Below are 21,223 nucleotides of genomic sequence, written 5' to 3' on the forward strand. Positions count from 1 at the left end.
TGTATACACGATTTTGAAGGCAGAAAACACAGAGCCGTATGCTCACCGGAAATTCTGTGGCGAATGGCTTGTACGTTATAAAAAAAAAATAATAAAAATGTTGACTCCAGCTAAAGCCGTACCCAACCCAAGCGATAACTAACGAGAACGTTAGCCAGGGCCTAGTGTACCTGCAGCGGCATGAAAACCTCGCGTGGCCGTCTCTTAATTTAACTCGGCTGCATCCACCACCTTCACTGGCAATGTGCGGCAAAATCCTTTGATGAGAGAGAAGAGCCCATTGCCGATCACCAATGGCTCTCCGTCGGCCCTATACGGGGGCCCATTCACCGATAAACTAATGAATTTTTTTAAAAACTAGTTCAGAGCTAATGTGGAATTAATTAAATGGGGATGAGGTTCGTTGATATAGTTTAGATTTTTTATTTTTTTATAGTTGATAAGTAGATGTGGAAATGGTAAAAATTGTTATTTTTTAAATAAACAAATTTGTTGTGGTGATAATATATTTTTAGATTCGGTTTTACGAGAGGATTTGAAGTGTAAATTATTTATATTTTGAACAATTAGAGGATAAATTGTTGAGATAATTAAATAAAACATTTGGTGGTCATGCGCAAGACCTTTTGCGGGATTGGTCAATGTGATGGAGGCGGGAAATTTTAAAAAAAGGCGGTTTTTGGTCTCGTAAAGTCTGAAATATTTTTTATTTCACGAGATTTTTTCTATTTTTTTTTTAATAAATTAACGTTTATAAAAAATTTAATAATTAACTGGAGCTCTTAATTATTAGTGTAAAGTTAATGTTAAAGTTTGGGAAAGTCCCTAGGCCGTAAAAAGTCCTTTTAATGACTGCGGGAGTAATTACGAAGGCGCCTCAAACCCCTTCAGTTTTGAATAAATCCTCCGATGTTAAGTGATTCGAGAGTTGAAGAGATTCCCCATTCGTAAGATCTACGATCAAGGAAGTCAGATGTGTACCCTGTAAACTATCGCGAAGATTTAGGAACGAGGAAGTGGATGAAATTGTGAAAAAGAACGCGTTTATCTGTTCCTTTGATGCTAAAAGATGTTTTCACAAGTGGCGATTTGCAAGAGAACGCGGGATGTTCTGATAAAGGCAATGGCAAGTGTAGGACTGTCCCTTTAGGTTGAACAATGTCCCTAGACCGGGCTTTTCAGTTATTGTATGTATATCACGATTCGCAATTTCCGTTTGAATTTGCTTTCCTCGTACATAAAGATGGAGGACAATGATCAGGAGATTTCCGTGGATGGACCTGACTGCGACCGCTTAGTTTTTTAGCCATAACTCCGAATCTAGGGGAAATAGCGCAATTTTTGTTATAACATTTATTGTAGTGCATGATGTGCTTTACAAAAAAGGTTGTGATAAAAATTTTGCTATCTTTTCTGGATTTTGAGATATTCATAAAAAACTAAGCGATAGTCAAAAGTCACTAATGGGTCTGGGTTTCACCGCTTAGTTTTTTAGCAATAACTCCGAATCTAGGGAAAATGGCGGAATTTTCATCAGAACTTTTATTGTAGTACATAATCCGCCCTACAAAAAAGGTTATAATAAAAATTTTGCTATCTTTCCTGGATTTTGAGATATTCATAAAAAACTAAGCGATAGGCAAAAGTCACTAATGATCTGGGTTTCACCGCCTAGTTTTTTAGCAATAACTCCGAATCTAGGGAAAATGGCGGAGTTTTCATCATAACCTTTATTGTAGTACATAATCCGCCCTACAAAAAAGGTTATAATAAAAATTTTGCTATCTCCCCTACATTTTGAGATATTAACAAAAAACTAATCAATAGGCCCGTCTGCCCCTCCTGACATGCCCCACGATGGGCCTCCCTTCAACCGACGGTGACGCCATCTAGGCCCAATGTTGGGCCTCACCCTTGGGTCAACCTCACCCCCCAAGCTTGACACAACCTTTCACTCCCAGCATATCCCACGCTAACTCCAAGCCCCAAAGCGTAAAAACTTTGTTTTTTCTCAGTCCAAATCGGTCCAATGTCGGTCCAACCTCGGTCCAATATCGGTCCAACGTCGGTCCAACCTCGGTCCAACCACGGTCCAATTATTAATTCCCATCTCAGATATGTTTTAAGTTGGGGAATTGTTCTGGGGAGCCATTGCCACATTTTTATTTTCGACGATTACTTACAATCTGTAGATTAAACTTGTAATTCCACGTGTTGAACAGGTTTCAAGTGGATGGAACGGGGTGAGAGAGACAATGAGGGCGGGTTTTCCAACGTGAGGGACTACAGGTGCTTATGGAGAAAGGTACCCGAGGCTGAGATACCATCTCTTAATCACACGTGTTATTCAGGCATATGTGGCTTCCACCCACATCCTTGTCGCTGACTATCAACAATGGATTATCTATGCAAACACGGAGCAATAAACATCGGGTGTGGTGAGTGATCATGAAATATCAATAATTAATTTTTAATTAGTTTTATTGTCTCGTGACTGAGGATTTTTTCGTTGCGATGCGATAAACCAGAGGCACATGAATGAAGTTAGTTACAATTGTTGGGTTCAGGGGTAAGTCTTTGTTGGGATTGGTCGGTGCGGTTGACGCGGGAAATTTGAATTTGGCGCGATTTTTTTAAAACGGGGGAATCCTAGAGTTGGGGTTTTTATATTATTTTTTATTAGGGGATGTTATTTGAGGTGTAAATATTGAGTATTTTGAGGGGTTGAAGCACAAGATTTTGGGTCTGAGGTTTTTTTGAACCGCGGTATTTGATAATTTTTGGAAATTTAGGACTTTGAGGAGATGAATTCAAATGTTTTATTATAATATTTAATTTTATATTAATTTTAAATACCTTTGGTGGGTTTTTAAAGAGAATTTAATTTTTTTTCGTTTAAAAAATTGTTTTTTTTTCAAAATTTCATCATTTTTTCTTAAAAATAATCGAATTAAAATTTTTAGTCTCATTGTAACTCACTCAAAATTTTAAAATATCGTCTTTTGACTCTCTCCATTGCACCCCAAACACGTGAAAATTTTTTTATAAATAATTCTTTAACCAAAAAAATTTAAAAAAAATAGAAAAAATAAAAATAAAAAAAAACTTTTGCTTTTTTAACCCAAAAAAAAATATTTTCAAACACCTGTTAAGGTCTTCATCCCCTAAATACTCATCACAATCTACCCCACCCACAAATTCTCAATCTTTACACCTCTCGATAATCGATATATCGATGTTTAACGATCGAAATGACCCGACGCCAGTGGCTTCGTGTGAGGTAACGCCATAAAATCTCAAGATCTTACTTATTCACTCCAAACGTAATCTCTTTGGGGAGAAACCCCCCTTCTTCTCGCTGTCTTGGCCAATCGCCCATTTCTTTCACTCGGTGAATGTGAAAAAAAAAAAAGGCCCAAAGAATATTCCAACTGTCGTACGAAAAAGGAAATTCCTCCTCGCGAGAAGAAGTTTAACGTTTCGCGACGTTTATGGATTTTCGAAATGATTTCTGGTGCCTTTTGATGCTGAACATTTTGGAATATTTTTTTTTTTGGGACTTTCGAAGGTGGTCCTTTAGTATTGACAGATATTGGTGGGTGGGGTGGGTGGGGGGAGGGACCGGACGAGGTAATTTGGGACATTGTTACGGTTCAATTCGTTGAGATTTTTTTTTTATTTAATAAACTCGATAGTGGGGGGATAAATTGGCACTTGAGGAGGTGTTTTACGATGATGTTTATGGCAGTTGTCAATTTCTCGGTTTAACGAAATAATCGTGCGGTGGATTTTTAAGGATTTTGCAACAATGTCGAGGGATTGAAACAAATAAATTTTAAATTAATTTTTTTAATTAAAAAAAATTGAAAGAAAAAGTTAAAAATATTTGGATTTGATGATGTCCTGAAGTTGTCAACTATTGATATTTTATTATGTGATTTTTTCAATATTTTTAGTACGATAAATTATTATTTTTTAATTTTTATAAAATATTTTTCTTTAATTTTGCATTTTATAAACTAAAATATATAAATAAATTAAAAATTATCAATTTATAAATTTATAAATTACAAATTAAATGTACAAATTATCAATCTATAAATTTATAAATTTCGTGGGGGTGGTAAAGGGGGGGGGATACAATGAAATATCGATAATTGCAGTCTTTCACGTCAAATCACGACGTACATTGATTTATCATCGACATTTTGATGATAAATAAATACCAGTCTCGCCCTCGTAAAAATAATATTTTGTCGATTGTTATTATTTTGAAATTCCAATTGTTAAATGTGTTAAACGATTTTTTGGTCTTGATGGCAATCAATCAACGAATTATTATATTTTTTCTTCGCTTCGTTAATCATCGTTATCTCCCTCGTGATGGGGAATGATGCCAGTGGGGCAAAAACTGCAACTAGATTTTAACGAGTGACCTTGAATAAATTGAGTGGGTTTGGGGGGGTGGGGTGGAATGGAATAAGACGAGGGAATTGCGAAAGAGCGGACTAATTTTTGGCGGCTCCAGAACAATCAATCATTCATTGAATGAATGCCAATTTCCAATGGGAGAATGAAAGTTGCGATTGTGTAATCGATATCTAACTTGCGATCTTGAATATTTTTTTGTGTCTGCAATGTTAATGTTAATGTTTAGAACAGAGAATTGAATTTGTTTTTGATTTTTGATTTTTGATTTTTTAAATTTTGAATTGCGATTTTATCGGTGGATTTTAGAGGTGAAATTATCGAGGGTTAAAAATTCTTTTTGGGAATAATTTATTGGTAATTTTGTTTTGTTTGTTGTAAATAGATTCTTGGGGGTGGAAAGCATGTATAGAATTAAATTTTAAATACATATATACATTTCTAGAATTAAATTTTCGCGCTGGAAAATTTCGTAAAAATTGAATTTCTAAAATCTGCGATTTTTCAACATTTTTCACGTCAAACTTTTTACAAATTTTGAGGGCTTGTCTACGAACCTTAAACTACACCTCAACAACCCCAATAAATACATATATACATATATATAATTAAATATTAAATAATTACATAAAATTTAATTTTCTCTCAGGAAAATTCCTTAAAAATAAAACTCAAATTCACCGATTTTTCAAAATTTCACACGTTAAATTTTTTACAAACTTCGAAGGTTCACCTACGAACCCTAAACTACCCCTCAACAACCCCAACAAATACATATATACATCCATATAATTAAATATTAAATAATTACATAAAATTCAATTTTCTCCCAGGAAAATTTCTTAAAAATAAAATTCCAAAAACCACAAATTTTTCAAAATTACCCCACCAAACGGTTCCCCAACCCCACAACCCCCCTCCACCCCCATCCACACCCAGTCGCGTGGGCCCCCGACCTGTTCCTCCACATCATCTTCAAGAACTCTCGTTTGACCTCCCTTCATCAAAATTTCCCCCTCCAATCTAAAAAAAAAATCCCCCCCTCCCCCCCTCGTATCATAAAAATGCAAAACATATAATAACACCGTGCTCTCATAACAAAAAAAAAATTCTATAGGAAAAGGCGGACAACAAACTTTTACGATCGTTCATAAAATCGTGCCCCAGACATTTTCATTCGTTCATAACATCTCCTCGTGGTTTCACGTATTATAACTCCACTGATATGAACCCAGATTTTCCAATGGTGTTGATACAACTTTTATTTAATGTTTGTTCACGTTGCACAAACATCCATTTATTCACAATATATTTAACAAAATATAAAAAAATATATTTGTGAGGTTGAAAAATGTTAATCAAATCATGAGAAAACTATTCAATATTTTGTGTACGAGGTGGGAGGGCCTTTGTCCATTATATCCCAATGGTCCTAGTATCCCTCCCCCCCTTATCCCCCCATCCCCCTCGCCACAATCCCTCCAATCCCCCTGCCACCCCCCTGATCCAACGATTCCTCTCATGCCCTGGTGGAGATGCCCTCGAGAGTCAGTGGAATTCAAATCGTTTGGTATATGTTATATTCAGTGTTATGGGCCTCAGGCCCTCTTTGCACTATTTCCCTATGAGTTAGTGTGTTTGTTTAATCGAATAGAATACATTAGCCCACGCTGTGTTGAGGTAGAGTAAGAGATAGTGTGGTATCGTTGTCTTCTGGAGGTGTTGGAGTGCTTGGTAACGGTGATGGGTGATTGTTGGATTATTTTCATTGGTGGAGGTGAGGGGGGAGGGTTGGGGGATGGAGATGAGTGAGGTGTTTGTGTTGGTGAGGGTGGGAAATATTTTTTTTTTTGGGGATTTTAGGGTTTAAGAGAGTTGGATTGATAGTTAAAGGATTTTAGGGGGTCCTCTGGGGGTGGTGGAAGGGGTGGGAAGGGTTGGGGGTGAGTTTTGAGGGTAGGGAAGTGGTGGGGTGGAGGGGAGTGAGGTGGTTTTATTTTTGAGGAGGGAAATTGGTGTTTTTTGGGGGATTTTAGGGTTTACGAGAGTTTGATTCATAATTAAAGGGATTTTAGGGTTTTATAATTAATAATTAATTGGAAATTGATGGATTTTGATGGAATGTGCTTTGGATTTGTTGATTGATTGAGAATTTAATTGGAAAATTTTTTGAGGAGTCGGGAAACGGTCGGAAAAAATCGCTGACAATTTCACAAAATTTTACATAATTTTTATTGACTAATTTTCTTAGTTTTAATTAATGAAATTTTGGATTTAAATACTTGAGATTAACGTCTCTGCTAATGAGTAATATATCTATTTAATTTTCTAATATTTTATACCTGAAAATTTAAATTATTTCCAAAAATTAAATTTTTCTAACAATTTCCACCATTTCAAGTGCTTTATCTTTACAAATCGAATGAAAATCTTAAATATCTCGATCATTACCTCCTAGAAAAACATCAAATAACTTAATTAATCATCTTATCACTCAAAATTGTTGACAAAACCTTCTGGAGTCAATTTTTTATCCCAAAAATTCCAATTTTAACACAAAAAATCCTAAAAATTACCCAAAAAACCCAAAATTCCTTCCCCTATTTTTCTAAAAACCTCCCTCACCTCACTACCTCCCCCAAAACCCCCCATGAATAAACAAACAACCCCTCACCAATTTTCCCTCACCCACATCACCTCAAAAAAACATTTTCTCCCCAAAAAAAAAATTTCTACTCATTTAATTTCCATTTCCCCCCATCCCCATAATTTTCCCCCCAAAACTCTTCAAAAATTCAAAAAATCTTAATGACCAATTCGCGGGAAAATGTGAATTACCATTCGTACAATTTATCTCGTCACCGTAGCGCGAAATCACGTTCCCCCAGGGGTGACATCGATAAATCAGCGCTATCGTATCCTACCATCGGCATTAATCACTTTAATGATCCAGCGCCGTTTGCACTCTACAGTTAACCCCCACCACATAATCCACCACTACCTGTATTAATGCCCCAGTGTGTGACAAGGATCCAAATACCCCAACCGCCATTCAGGACAACACCAGCATCTCCAAGTGGCTGTGGTTACGGTGCCCTAGGAGAGGAGCGTGGGTCAACGGATTCATTATCAAGTTGTTATCTGGCGTTTGAAAAAAATCACTGGACACGTTACCTTCTACTTATCCTATGCCGTTGTATCCCCCTCACTTCGCCGACGTTGTCCAGTCGCTGGTGTGCCACCCGTGTTGGTTTCTCTGGTACTACGAATGCCGATCTAACGATGTTTGATGATCCAACGGGGGTTGGAGGACTAGCACGTGCTACTGGTTCAGGTTCGCTGGGTTGAGGTCTTTCAACTCTTGATTTCGTTGTGGAAATTCGAGGCGTTCGGTCGGTTGTGGGGGAATTTTATTGTGGGAAATTGATGGAATGAGGTTTTCAGTGGGAGGGACTGGGAAATTTTGGGGGGGATGGAGTTTGGGGTTTTTTGGGAGGGTGGAAAGAGGTGAAAGTCGAGGATGCGAGGGAAATTGGAGTGAAAATGTCATTTTTTTGATGAATTGTCGTGGGAAAATCGAGGAATTTGGGGAAATTTCAAGTGAAAATGTTGTTTTTAGTTTTTAATTTATGAATTTGTGAAGTTTAGAACATTTTCCGATATTTTTTTAGTAAATTATCGTAGGAAAATTGATAGATGTGAGGAAATTTCGAGGGAAAATATCATTTTCAATTTTTAATTTATGAATTTGTGAAGTTTACAACATTTTCCGATATTTTTTTAGTAAATTATCGTTGGAAAATTGATAAATGTGAGGAAAATTCAAGTGAAAACATAATTTTCAATTTTTAATTTATAAATTTGTTAAATTTCCAACATTTTCTGATTTTTTTTTGCAAATTATCGTTCGAAAATTTATAAATATGAGGAAAATTCAAGTAAAAATATCATTTAAATTTATAAATTTATAAATTTATGAGTTAATCGATTTTTACTTCATTAATCATGAACAAAAACATTTTTCAATCTTCAATTAATTAACAAATTAATATCATTTCTCCTCGAATTTAAAAGTCACTTCTGCTTTCCCCTCCAAAAAATCCAGTTCCACTCCATTTTCAATCAAAAAATCCCCCAAAAACCTCTAAACAAAATCCCAAAACATCCCGAAACCCCCAAAACAATCAAAACCCCTCATCTCACCCCCAAATTATTTAAACAAACAAAACCCCACAACTTCCAAAAAATCAACTCTTCACCTCAATTTTTCTCCCCTCATTCATAAAAAAAAATCCCCTCCCCCATTAACCCCTCTACCTAAAAAATTCCATCCATCCCCCCTCGACCAACCTCACCCCCCTAATTTTTTCAAAATCCCACCCCCCAAAAAATTCCCCCTAAAAAAAAAACCAACAAAAATATTCAATTTCTCGACTCATCACTCGCTTTTCTCGCCCCCTCCTCGTTATTTACGGCACTTCACCCCTAAAAATCATCGAAATTAATCAGTCTCCGTCCGTCCGTACGTTCCTATCACTAGATGTACCCCTAAAAAAAATCGATAAAAAAAATAATCGAAATAAACTCGCGACAGTCGAGGGAGTGAGATAAGTCCCTCAGTCGTGTGGAGTTCAGTTTATCCCACGTGTCCAACTCTCCCAACATATCTTCGTCTCCCCCCCCCCCACCCCCCTCTGTACCTTGAGGACACGTCCACCTTCCTCTCGGGCAACCCCTTTACCCCCCACCACATCCCCAGGTCTCAGTTTAAATCCGAGTGGTGAACCCTCGCACTCACACACAGAGCAATCTGTCTTCTGGGGTGTGATAAATCAATCGCACTCGTGGACGTGCCAGACACGATCAACGAGAAGTCCTGGGCCCCTCAGTACAAACCACGAGTTTAAAGTCTATCCTCAGCACATTCACGACAGACCACATTCAGTACTTAGACGATAGTCACTGGGAACGATCGCATTGACATGAACAATTGTCAATTTGAGGAATTGATTGAGGGATAAAAATTTATTTCAAAAAATTCTCGAAAAACTGGCGACAGAAATTTTTTGGATTTTTGGGTAATTTTGGAAGGAGTGTTGGTGGGTGTGGAAGGTGATGGTGGGGTGAGGGGTGAAATTTTGGGAATTTTCCGGCTGATTTTCAATTTTTTAAAAATACAAATCAGGAAATTATTTGGAAAATACGAATTAGGAAAGTTTTTGCGGAATTTCTGAGATATTTTTACTGGGGGAGGGGGAGAGAGGGAAATTTGGATTTGATGAGACGTTTAATGATTTTCGTAATTTTAATTGAGGAGAAAAAAAGGTTTTTGAGTTTATTTTAATTTTTAAATCGAAATAGAAATTTTTTTTGATACAAAAATTATTTGTTGTTTTAATTTTTGTGATTATTAAATTATATTTTATTATAATTAAAGTTTATCGGAATTTTAATAACATTTCCACCCAAATAGAAACAATTTTCATTCATTTTCTTACAATAATTGATTTACAATTCAACATTTCATCGATTTCCCTCCGAAATTTCCAGTAATTAATTAAAAAAAAAATTAATTTTGAAGTTTTCCGAGTCATAACATCGGCCCGACATTCCGCCGACGTTTCGCAAAATCATATCCAAATCTCCAATCACATAAAGACCCCCCTAATTACAAAATCACCATCACAACACTGAATTAACAATAAAAAACACTCGCGATAACGAGATTTTAATAATCAAAAATTCATAATTAATTAATTAATTAATTTTCCACCGAATTTCCTCCCCTAAACCCTCGATATTTTCATTCTAAAGGGCTTCCCCACCCTTATCAATCCTTTATCTCAATCCCAAAATCCCTTATCGTCTCCCAAACCCACAATTTCCGAATTAAGACTCACCTAAAGATGATTTACCACTCCCCGCCCCCTAAAAAAATTAATTTACGAGAGAGACAGACGTCGGGGCGTGAATGATGGGCTAAAAATTCCAAAGACTTCATCAAGATAAACCCCATAACCAATGGCAATTCACGATGTACCTTCAGCCATCTGTTATTCCAATTGCACCATATCCAACGTAACAATCTCCAATATCCGATTATTCCCAGCGTAAATTAATTAGCAAACAGCTTCGAGGCTCTTCCCCCTTCTCCCCCCAAATCCATGTTTGGATCTAGAAGACCTCGAGGTCACGGGAATCATCGCTCGCCGACATTGTCAGTCGGCAAACCAGCGAATTATAGAATGGGTGAAGGGTAGTAGGAGAAAACTCATCAACTGGGACCAAGTTCTTGAAGGAAAGGCCCATTGAATACGTGGGGCCTCATTTGTGAAATCACTGTGTTAGTTGAGATTGAAATCTCTAGGAATTTCTAGGGAAATTGTGGAATTTCATCGTTTTTTTTTTTTTTTTATTTTTTATTTTGAAGTAAAAGGTTTAGTCGGTTATGTAAGGGTCTTATAGTGTATGTATATGTGTTATGTATAGGTCAATAGACTAATTAGGAATTCCCGGTGTCAGTTGGGCTGAAATCACTAGGAATTTCTAGGGAAATTGTGGAATTTCATAGTTTTTTTTTTTTTTTTTTTTATTTTATTTTGAAGTAAAAGGTTTAGTCGGTTATGTGAGGTTCTTATAGTGTATGTATATGTGTTATGTATAGGTCAATAGACAGATTAGGGAATTCCTGGGTCAGTTGGGTTGAAATCACTAGGAATTTCTAGGGAAATTGTGGAATTTTTTTTTATTTTTTATTTTTTTTTTATATTTTTTTTTCATGTATTTTAAACCAATAAATTTCCTCCCCTACATAACACCCCCCACCACATATACAAGTGTCTTACATACAAAATTTCCTTAATTAATTCAAATTAAATATTAATTTCCACTAAAAAAAATAATAAAAATATCAAAAACTGAAACTATTACTTTCTCTAATTATAAACAATAACCACAACCCCCACCCCACCCTTTTCACCCCCCAAAGGACCCAAACATCCTACCCAACATCAATAAACTTCCCCCAAACCCACGATCCCCCCTCACCCCCACCCCAACTAAATATCGATCATCGATCAATTTATCGATCCCTCGAATCCCCAGATATCCCCATCACCATCACCCACATCTCTATAACTTCAACCCACAATGACAATCAGCTAAACAGACCCACTTATGATCAACAAGAGTATACGTCAGGCCCAAGAAACTGGGCCCGTGAGCGAGTCAACGCTTTTTTCTCTGGGACAAAACTTGTACATTGAATATTCATGAGATTTCGTTTCTACGTATTGCTGTGCACAGGGGGTGTCGATGAGGGGGGGTGGGTAGGGGGTGGGGCGGGAGGGGGGGGGGTGAGAGAAAATAAAGATGGAGAGAAGAATAAATTGAATCGAAAGGATTATAAGAAGTGGAAAAGAAAAATGTAAAGTGAGGGGAGAAAAAAAAAGAGAGAACAACACGAAAGGCGGTGTCGGTTGCTGGAAGATGGAGAAATCGAAGGTAGAGCGAGATAAATCGAGGGAGAATCGATAAACTACGTTTCACACAAATACATATGGTGTGGTTTTCAATGTACAGTGGTGTCTTAACCCTCTGGGTGAGGAGATATCTTGGAATGAGTTTGGGTGTTCCAGGAAGTTTTGGTTGATGATATTTTTGGTGGGAAATTATTTGTAATTTTATCGATAAATAATTGATTATCGAATTGATTAATTCAGATTTTTTTATTAGTTTGTTTGCGAGGTGGGGAAATATTCCAACAAACCAGCGATTCAATTTTTCGAAAAAATCCCCAGTTTTCCCTTAAAATTTTATTTATAAAAAATATTTAATTGTAAAACGACAGTTTGATTGTTTATATTTCTTTAATAGAATTATTTAAAAATTTTTTAGTCGTCAAAATGGCTTCGTAGATTAACAAAACTAAGAAATAATTGTTCTTCGATGAAATATTATTATAAAAACAATCAAAATCCCCTATTTTTTAATTAACAAACCACAAAATATCTCAAACAACTTCAGAAAATTCTTTTAACGAATGCAACATTTTTTAAAATTGTTATTTGTACTGAATTTTAATGTTTATGTCGTTGATATCACGAAACAATTCTGTGTTCCTTTCAACCCAAATAGTTTGAAAATTTCAATGGCTCGTAATGCGGTACCATGTAAACATCCAGCGTAAAAAAAATTTCCTTAATAAAGTCACGATTTTTATGGATGTACATTCTTCTTTCAACTTGTCGAGCGAAGGGGGGGAGGGATAAAGTTTGTATGGATGTTTTTTTTTTTGTTGCCAACAGGCCAGAACAAGTGTGGATTCCGGTAGATTGACCCACTCTTTTGTACTTTATGCCCGTTATAAACATTTTTAATGCCTCCCCCTTCATCATATCCAATTGCTTTATTTTATTTTTAAACCGGAGAAAGGAAAAGAATTAGTGGTGAATATATTACACGTTAAATTTGTTGTTTAAGACAAAATACAATTACGAGATGAGAACCAATTCATTTTGAAATCCGGTGACAGCGATAGTTGATTTGATAGAAATTTTTGGAATTTTTTTATCGAATTTTATGAAATAAAAATCGAAAAAAATATATAAGTTGATAATTTTAAAAATTCTGTTAATTAACTAATGATTGGTAACTCATATTCAATCGTATGATGATTAATAACTTTCCTTAATGTTCATTAGTAATGGAAAATTGGAAATATTTTTAAATTAAATTTTATTTCTTCCAAAAATTCTTGAAAAAAAAAAAAAAAAAAAACGAGGAGTAAAGGGCAATCCGGTAAATAAAATTTGTACATATATACTCTATATATACTCTAAGAGCCTTATATAGTAGAATAAACATATTCCCTTGAATTAAACAAATAAAAAAAAAAATAAAAAATAAAAATAAAAAATAAAAATTCCCAAAAAATCGATGAAATTCCATAATTTCTCTAAATTTCTATCGATTTAAATCTCAAATAAACCTATGACTTAACAAATGAATAGCCCCTACACCAGAACCATATGATCCTGATCATTTACACTGAGTGTGTAGTAGTGGCGCCGGTTTTACGCGATCTCGCGACACGATATCCGTGTAAACCTCGGTATTTTATCAATACAACCGAGATTACTGGAATGCAATGAGGGTCCGAGGTGGGATGGAGTTTGCGTTTAAACTCGAACTCATAAATCAGAGGGTGCGTTGGCTAGACTTGCGGAGAATCTCCATCCGATAGAGACTAGTCCACCAACAACCGATGTTGAACGAATTTTCAAAGTACTTACGGTTATATCTGGGTACGTGTGGCTGGTTATAACAGTAAATTCTGGATGAAATGAAATTCGAACTTGTGGAGGTTGATAAAGTCATTTGATATTTATATCTGATTATGGTTATGGTGAAAAGGAGAAGTCGTTAAATATTATTTATCGGTTTGCATATAAATTTAAAGAGGAGGAGGCTATTGTTGATCAAAATACGTGAAGTCCTAACTAATTAATTATTTAAGTTAATTTAATTATTAAATTTTAGTGAGTCATCGAGAGGAATTTTTAATAATTTTTTCACTTGAATAATTATCTCCATTGAATTTATAACGATTAAAATGATTTAGCCTGAATTAATTAGCAATTCATCGATCTCTGAATTAAAAAATGAACCTCATTATTGCCAAAACGCTCTCTAATAACTAAAAAAAAATTAACAATCTCCTTTAAACAATTTCCAATCAATAAATCGAAGTGTTTCATCTCTGATCTTCAAAATGAACCTCATTATTGCCTAATAATTAAAAAAAAAATTAAAAATCTTCATCAAAATGAACCTCATTAACACCCAAATCCTCCCTAATAATTAAAAAAATTTATACCCCTTTTAAATAATTTCTAATCAACAATAAATCAAAGTATTTCATTTCTGATCTTCAAAATAAACCTCATTAACACCCAAATGCTCGCTAATAATTAAAAAAAAAATTAAAAATCCTCTTTAAACAATTTCCAATCAACCCCAAATCAAAGTGTTTCACCCCTCACCCAAAACCCCAACTAACCCCCCTAAAAATTTTCAATCCACCCCCACCCTTCTCCCAACCAAAAATTCCCCCTCCTCAAACAATAACCCCATCCCCACAAATTATTCCCCACCCCAAAAAACCCCCAACCACCCACCGACATCTCGGAATTCCTTATCACATCCCATTAACACATCAGATAAACCAAAAACCCAATTATTTTTATTTCAATCCACAAACAAGTCGTCAGTAAAAATTCCCCATTCGAGTTCCCGGGATTCCGCATATAAAACATTCAATACCACAACTACATTCACGTACACACACCCGTAGGCAAACAGCAAAATGAAGTCAGCAAAGTTAACGTGGTCACTCTTGGTAGATCGTCCCATAAACCCACCCCTCACTCCCCCCCCCCCCGCCCCCTCCTTTACCCCTCGTGAGACACGTATTTGCTCAGCAATACACATCGCTTGTGTTATACCACATTCGCTTGTACCCACGAACATAGGAAATTAGTCCAGTGGTAGAGGGACGTTGTAGACAGGTCTAAAGGGGAATCGTTTGGCGTTAGCCAATGGCGTTGACATAAATCGTGCAAAGGAGAGTCGTTTCCTATCTACGATCGTCACCGTTGTCTGCAACAAAATGTAAGAAGAAGAGAATTGCAATGAAGACTGGATAGAGCAGTACTTGGTGGGGTGGGAGGCGGGAGGGGTGAGGGGGTGGTTGGGGGGACGTGAGGAAGGTGAGGAGAGTGAAAAAGGAACGAGGAGCGAGGAAAAAGGAACGAGGAACGAGGAAAAAGGAGAAAAAAGGAACGAGGAGCGAGGAAAAAGGAGAAAAAAGGAACGAGGAAAAAGGAAAAAGGAAGAAGGAACGAGGAGAAAGAAGAAAAAAAAATGGCCGCATGTACTTACCCAAGTGAAGCTGCGCGAGGTAGAGGCGCGGCATACCAATCCGGTGCATAAAACTCTCGATATATAAGCAACCTGCTTCGCAAATAGAGTGCATCACCACGCGCTCCTTCATTCTCGTGTTCTTCTTGATTTTGTAGCACGCGATATAGTCGCCAGCACGCACGGCAAAGCTACTCGAATACCTGGATTCAATGGTGCGGTTGGTATGGAATGGTCAGGAGAGTTGAAGGGGAATTTAAGGAGAATTGGGGTTAGGGTGAGGGATGGTTGGGGTTGAGGGGGTTGGGAGTGAAGTTTGGAGGTTAGGGAATGACGGTGGGGGCTGTTTTACCGGCTGAGTTGGTGGATACCATCGAAATTCACCCTCTAAATGCACCAGAATTATCCCTCAACCTACTTCAACCCCCAAATAATTAAAAAAGAACGAAAATTGAACAAAAAAAAATGAAAATTTCCGCTCGAGCCAATCCAGGACTCGAACCCGGACCCCCTCACCGTGTGACCTACCCAATCCCCTAAAAACTCACCCTCCAATTCACTAGAACCACCCCCCAACCTCCTTCAACCCCCAAATAATTCAAAAAGAACGAAAATTGAACAAAAAAAAAGAAAATTTCCGCTCGAGCCAATCCAGGACTCGAACCCGGACCCCCTCACCGTGTAACCTACCCAATTCCCTAAAAACTCACCCTCCAATTCACCAAAACCACCCTCCAACCTCCCTCAACCCCAAATAATTAAAAAAAAAATTAAATTTAACCGAAAAACAGAAAATTTCCGCTCAATCGGATTCAGGACTCGAACCCACACCCTCTCACCACCTGTGCCATCAAATTCCCTAAAACCTCACCCTCCAATTCACCAAAACCACCCCCCAACCTCCCTCAACCCCAAATAATTAAAAAAAAAACCTAAATTCAACCAAAAAACAGAAAATTTCCGCTCGACCCCATCCGGGACTCGAACCCGCATCTCCCATCAAAATCGACCCTCCCCCCCATCTCCCCCCTCAACCTCTCCTCCAGACGATGATCCCACTCAACCCCACTCCCCTCAATCCTCAAGATCAGCCGCTACCATTAAGATCGTACTCCACCAACAGAATCAACTCGATTTTCTCCCTCTTCTCCCCCTCCCCCTCGCCCCTCCCCCAACCGGGCGATTTTATTCTCTATAAAATCACATTATCTTTGATAAATTCTCAGCAATGTGGTCCGGTAACATTAACTCGATTGATGGTGGCTGGTAGCATCTCCCCAAGATCAGCAGGAAGTCAACAAGATCCTGACGATCAACGATCACGCCACTCGTCTCCCAACACTTAATTACTCTCCTCCCTCCAGTATTAAATACAATCCGGGTGGTCTATTTATTAAACATCCACAAAATCCACCAAAACTACATATACATTAATCAATAAAATCGATATATCGATTTAAACAATTTTTATTTAATCGATTTATTGCGGTTATCGTATCGCAAAATGTGCGTTAAATGGAAAGTTGATATGGTAATGTTGACTTAAGTGACTTCACAGGGACCGGCAAATACTACAAATGAAAGTTTAAATGCGCATTATCTATCCCCCCACACTCCCACCCCACCTCCCCCCCCCCTCTTCCCAACCCCTTTAAATACAAATGAAAGTCTCAGATAAATTACATAACGCAACTGAACTGTTGTGAGAACAAACAATTACTCATAACTCATTGTTCCATTTTAAGTTTGAATTCGATCTAATCCCTAACACAGTGACATTAACTCATTGTTCCCCCCTCCTCCCCCCTCTTAATTAACAGCAAATACCGTAAATAAAATTTATAAAAATTTCTGAATTATTTCCATTCACATTTTTATATTTAATTTATTTTTTTGATGTTACAAACATTTTCTTTGTTTTACATCCTCCCTAGCATCTCTTGATATCTTTAATAATTAATCAGTAATAATTATAAATAATTTATTATTATTTATTTGAATAATTTAATTTTTTTTATATTTTATTATTGAAACGTGTCGTAATTTGGACGTGTTCAGCTACTGGATTTTATTTAGTAATTCGTTAGGTCTAATTTCAATACATATTTATGTATTATATATACATATATACATATATATTTATTTATTTATTTATTTATTTATTTATGTGCCGTAATAACGATCGAACACTTCGAATGAGACGAAGTTTCGTTGGGGAGAACGTGCTGAGGCAATTTGGCATTATCAATTGCCCTCGATTGGCGCCACACACACACATACATAAGTATATACATGTATGTATGTATGTACATACCCCCTTGAAAAAATCGATCAAACGATAAATGATATTCTTATATTTCGTGCCATCGAAAATGTCCCCCTGGAGACACAACTTCTCGATTTTTACCCGCCGTGACTAATCCGACATTGTGCCAGTGGTTATGGGTATTTCATTCCCTTCACCCTCCAACCATTACCCAGCAGCCGTGGTATCGTGAACGTTTCGTTGAATTATTACCCTGTTATCTCGATGGGTGTGTGTGTGGGTGGGGTGGTGGTTGCACACCACCCAACGATCCAGTTTATCGGTTAAATAAGTCCCAATAGTTTCGATTGCCATTTGCTATTGGGTAAAGTGGGGCCTGACATTATGACGATTTTTTATTTGTTGAAGGGGGTGAAGGGATGGGGGAGGATGTGAGGGATTTGGAGGGAGTGAGGTCGTGAGGGATTTTTTTTGGGGGTTGGAGGATGTAAAAAGAGGGGAGAGGGACATTCAGGGGGTTGTGAGGGGGTGGAAGAGGGTTAGGGGAGGAGTTTAAGGGGTGAGATATGTGGGAGGATTTTTTTAAAGGGTTGAAAAGAGTTAGGGGATGATTTGGAGACGTAATTAGTGAATTTGGGGAGAAAGAGGAATTTAGTTAATTTAATTTGTTATAAAAATAAATATAATTTATGTTTATATTTATAAAGATGTAGTTAATAGATTTTAAATATAGAATTTGTTATAAATAATCGATATTTTCAAGGGGAAAGGAATTAAATTGTTGGGATGAAATGAGTTTGTGTTTAGGACGCGAGTAATTGACCGAATTACCACCTCATTATATCCAATATCCTACGGTAAAAGGGTTAGCAAATGGGGTTGGTATAATCTAATTAATTACTCAACAGTAAATTCACCAAAAATCAAAAACAAAAACGAAAAAAAAATCAAAAATTTAATCGTGAAAACCCATTCACTAGCGAATTACCAAAACCCGATAAATCACTTCTGACCGCCCCCCACATTTTAATGAATATCTCAGAATCTAATGAACCCACCAAAATTTTCATTTCTACCTTTTTTGTTAAGCTAATTACCCCCTCCAATAAACATAATAACAAAAAATTCGCTATCTCCCTCAGATTCGCAGATATCCCCAAAAAACTTCACTAGATCCCAAACCAACTCAACTCATCTCAACTCGTCTCTTCTCTTCATTCCCTAATTACTATTAATCATCCCCATCATCCCCCCCCTCCCCCCAAAAAAATCACAACCCCAATAGAACAAAAGAATCAATCAATCGCACCAATTTCCATAATTATCGTCCTAAATTAAGACGTCTTAAAGGTCCTAATCGTCAGACGAATAAAATTTCCGCGTCATTTCCTCTCTCATTCGACTCAAATTCGCTAATTCGCTAATTAATCGCAATCGATAATTAATTTTCAAATCAGCAAAACTGCAATCGATACGATACGTCAACAAATATCGCTCTCCAATATGTCAGCCATTTGTTAAGTCCCCTTGTGACGTACTTGATATGATAGGAGGAGTGCGCCACCGCCTGGGATTCCGTGTCGGCGGTTAGTCGGCTATTGCGAGGGACTGGCACATCGCCGAAGCGAAACTTCCAAGGCGACAGGGACCACCCTGAAAGCACACGGTGTGTCGTCTGTGTGGAGGAGGAACCGCAACCGATCGGACAAACCTGCGCCCGCGTTTGAACCATTCTCCATTGAGCTAACTCATACATAAGTGGCATAACCAGCGGCGATTCAACGTTATGATCTATACGCCGCCGTTTGCGGGGAGTTCCTTTCAATTCTACGAAGTGAAACGTCTCGGGAGACTCCGGCGACGGTTGCGCGGAGCGTCTAACGGCCCGTCGGAGGGGGCATGACGTTAAACGCTCAACGCCACCCGGCGGAAGGAGAGGGGGAGAGATCGAGAAGGAAATTAATCGGTTAAAGAGCGGCGATGGTAATTAATCTGGAGTTTGGGGAGTGATAAGTCCGGAAAAAGGGGACTTAATGAATTGTTGGTGGGCCCAAAATGTGGAGAGAAGGTTTAGGAGGTTGTGAAGGTGATAGAGACCTTGTGAAGGTCCCAATATTTTGATAGTCGACCTTTTGGAAGAATTTGGAGTCGATTGGGGCAATAAGTGATGGAGTCTTTTGGGCCTTATCGCGATATTCAGGTTTTAGGTGTTAAAGAAGACTCATTTCCTTTTGAATTAGGATCGAGGCTGATTTGGAAAGAGTTTCCCCTTTTGGGACCTTCGACTTTACGTGAGAATAATTTTTTAAAACGGGGACTTAATGAATTGTTGGTGGGCCCAACATCTGGAGTGAAGGTTTAGGAGGTTATGAAGCTGATGGAGACCTTCCGAACGTCACGAACTTCATGTAATAAAGTTGGAAGACGTTGGAGTCGATTCTACCAACAAATCATCAAAAGTCTTTTGGGCCTTATCGCGGTACTTAAGCGTCAGGTCTTAAAGAAGACTCTTTTCCTTTCGAATCAAGGTCAAGATCTATTCGGGAAGGCTTTCCCCCATTATCACGTCATTAATAAAGCTTAACGAACCCAAAAGGCCCACGACCACGCGACCTTCCTCCATTTTTCAACAAAACAAGCGGAAAAAAATCCACCCCCACATCTCCAACAAATGAGACAAATTACCATAATTATATCAGCATAATTATATCAGCCCCCATCAGTCAAATCATCCAGTCTCCAATAAAAATGCCCCCCACGGTGGGAGAATACTCAATGAGGCCCACAATGAGGACGAAAAATATTCGACTAAACGTGTGTGGTAATTGTTAATGTTGTAAATCATTAGCCACCAGAGACATGGAGTGTCCTGGTGAGAGGTTTGTCTCGCAATAACAGGATATCAGTCAATGAGGGCACACCCTGATATTCGATATCGAGCTACTGGTTCACTTGATTAACGATTAGCCGCCCTAACACTTGACTTGATAAAGGGACAATTTTTTAATTGACCGGAAATAAGTAGTGATACGTCAGCGGAGACATCGGTGTGTGGTGATGCTCGTGGGATTGGATCCCAAACCCATGATAGATAACCAACTTTAGGAACAAAGACGCCGCAACATGTCGTTGTTCCGCGGAATCTATGGGTGTGTCGTTGTTTTTTAAGACGTGGTAGTTGTGCTCAACCTGGGGGAATGGGGCAGCTTTTCAATGGCATCATCAGTTCCTGCATTCTGACACGAGGGAAAGCCTTTCCCCCGAGCGAATATGATCGGTCTTAATTTAAACCCGAGGTCAGGCCCCCGGGAATGCGAGGGGCCTGACGCGACGAGGAAGACGAGGCACCAGAAGAATTGATGGGACAGTTTCTACTTCCGGAATTCCTTGGTTGTTTGGGCCTGATTGGAAGAAGGTGGTGACCTTCGACGAGAATTTCGAAGTCCCCTCGGGGCCTTTCGACGTGTTGACGGTCGTCTTCGTCATCTTCCGGAGTCGTAAACAAAGAAACGGAACTTCTGCGACGGCTTTTTCTAGATTTCCGGGAAGAGGGAAAGGGTTTATCGAATTAGGGACGCCATGACAGTTTTATTAGGCCCCGTTATGGGG

The 21,223-nt window shown here is 37.8% G+C and overlaps 1 long non-coding RNA gene across 1 annotated transcript in view; it reads left to right on the forward strand.

Annotated features, from left to right (window-relative positions):
- The window catches only part of LOC135171340 (uncharacterized), a 164,293-nt gene that overhangs the window by 61,561 nt on the left and 81,509 nt on the right, over window positions 1-21,223 (forward strand). The window contains exon 3 of the long non-coding RNA XR_010300541.1: window positions 2,223-2,438. This is a non-coding gene — a long non-coding RNA (uncharacterized LOC135171340). The remainder of the gene's footprint in view (window positions 1-2,222; window positions 2,439-21,223) is intronic.

The sequence above is a fragment of the Diachasmimorpha longicaudata genome, chromosome 19 (genome assembly GCF_034640455.1).
Source record: "Diachasmimorpha longicaudata isolate KC_UGA_2023 chromosome 19, iyDiaLong2, whole genome shotgun sequence".
In the NCBI taxonomy this organism is placed as follows: Eukaryota; Metazoa; Arthropoda; class Insecta; order Hymenoptera; family Braconidae; genus Diachasmimorpha; species Diachasmimorpha longicaudata.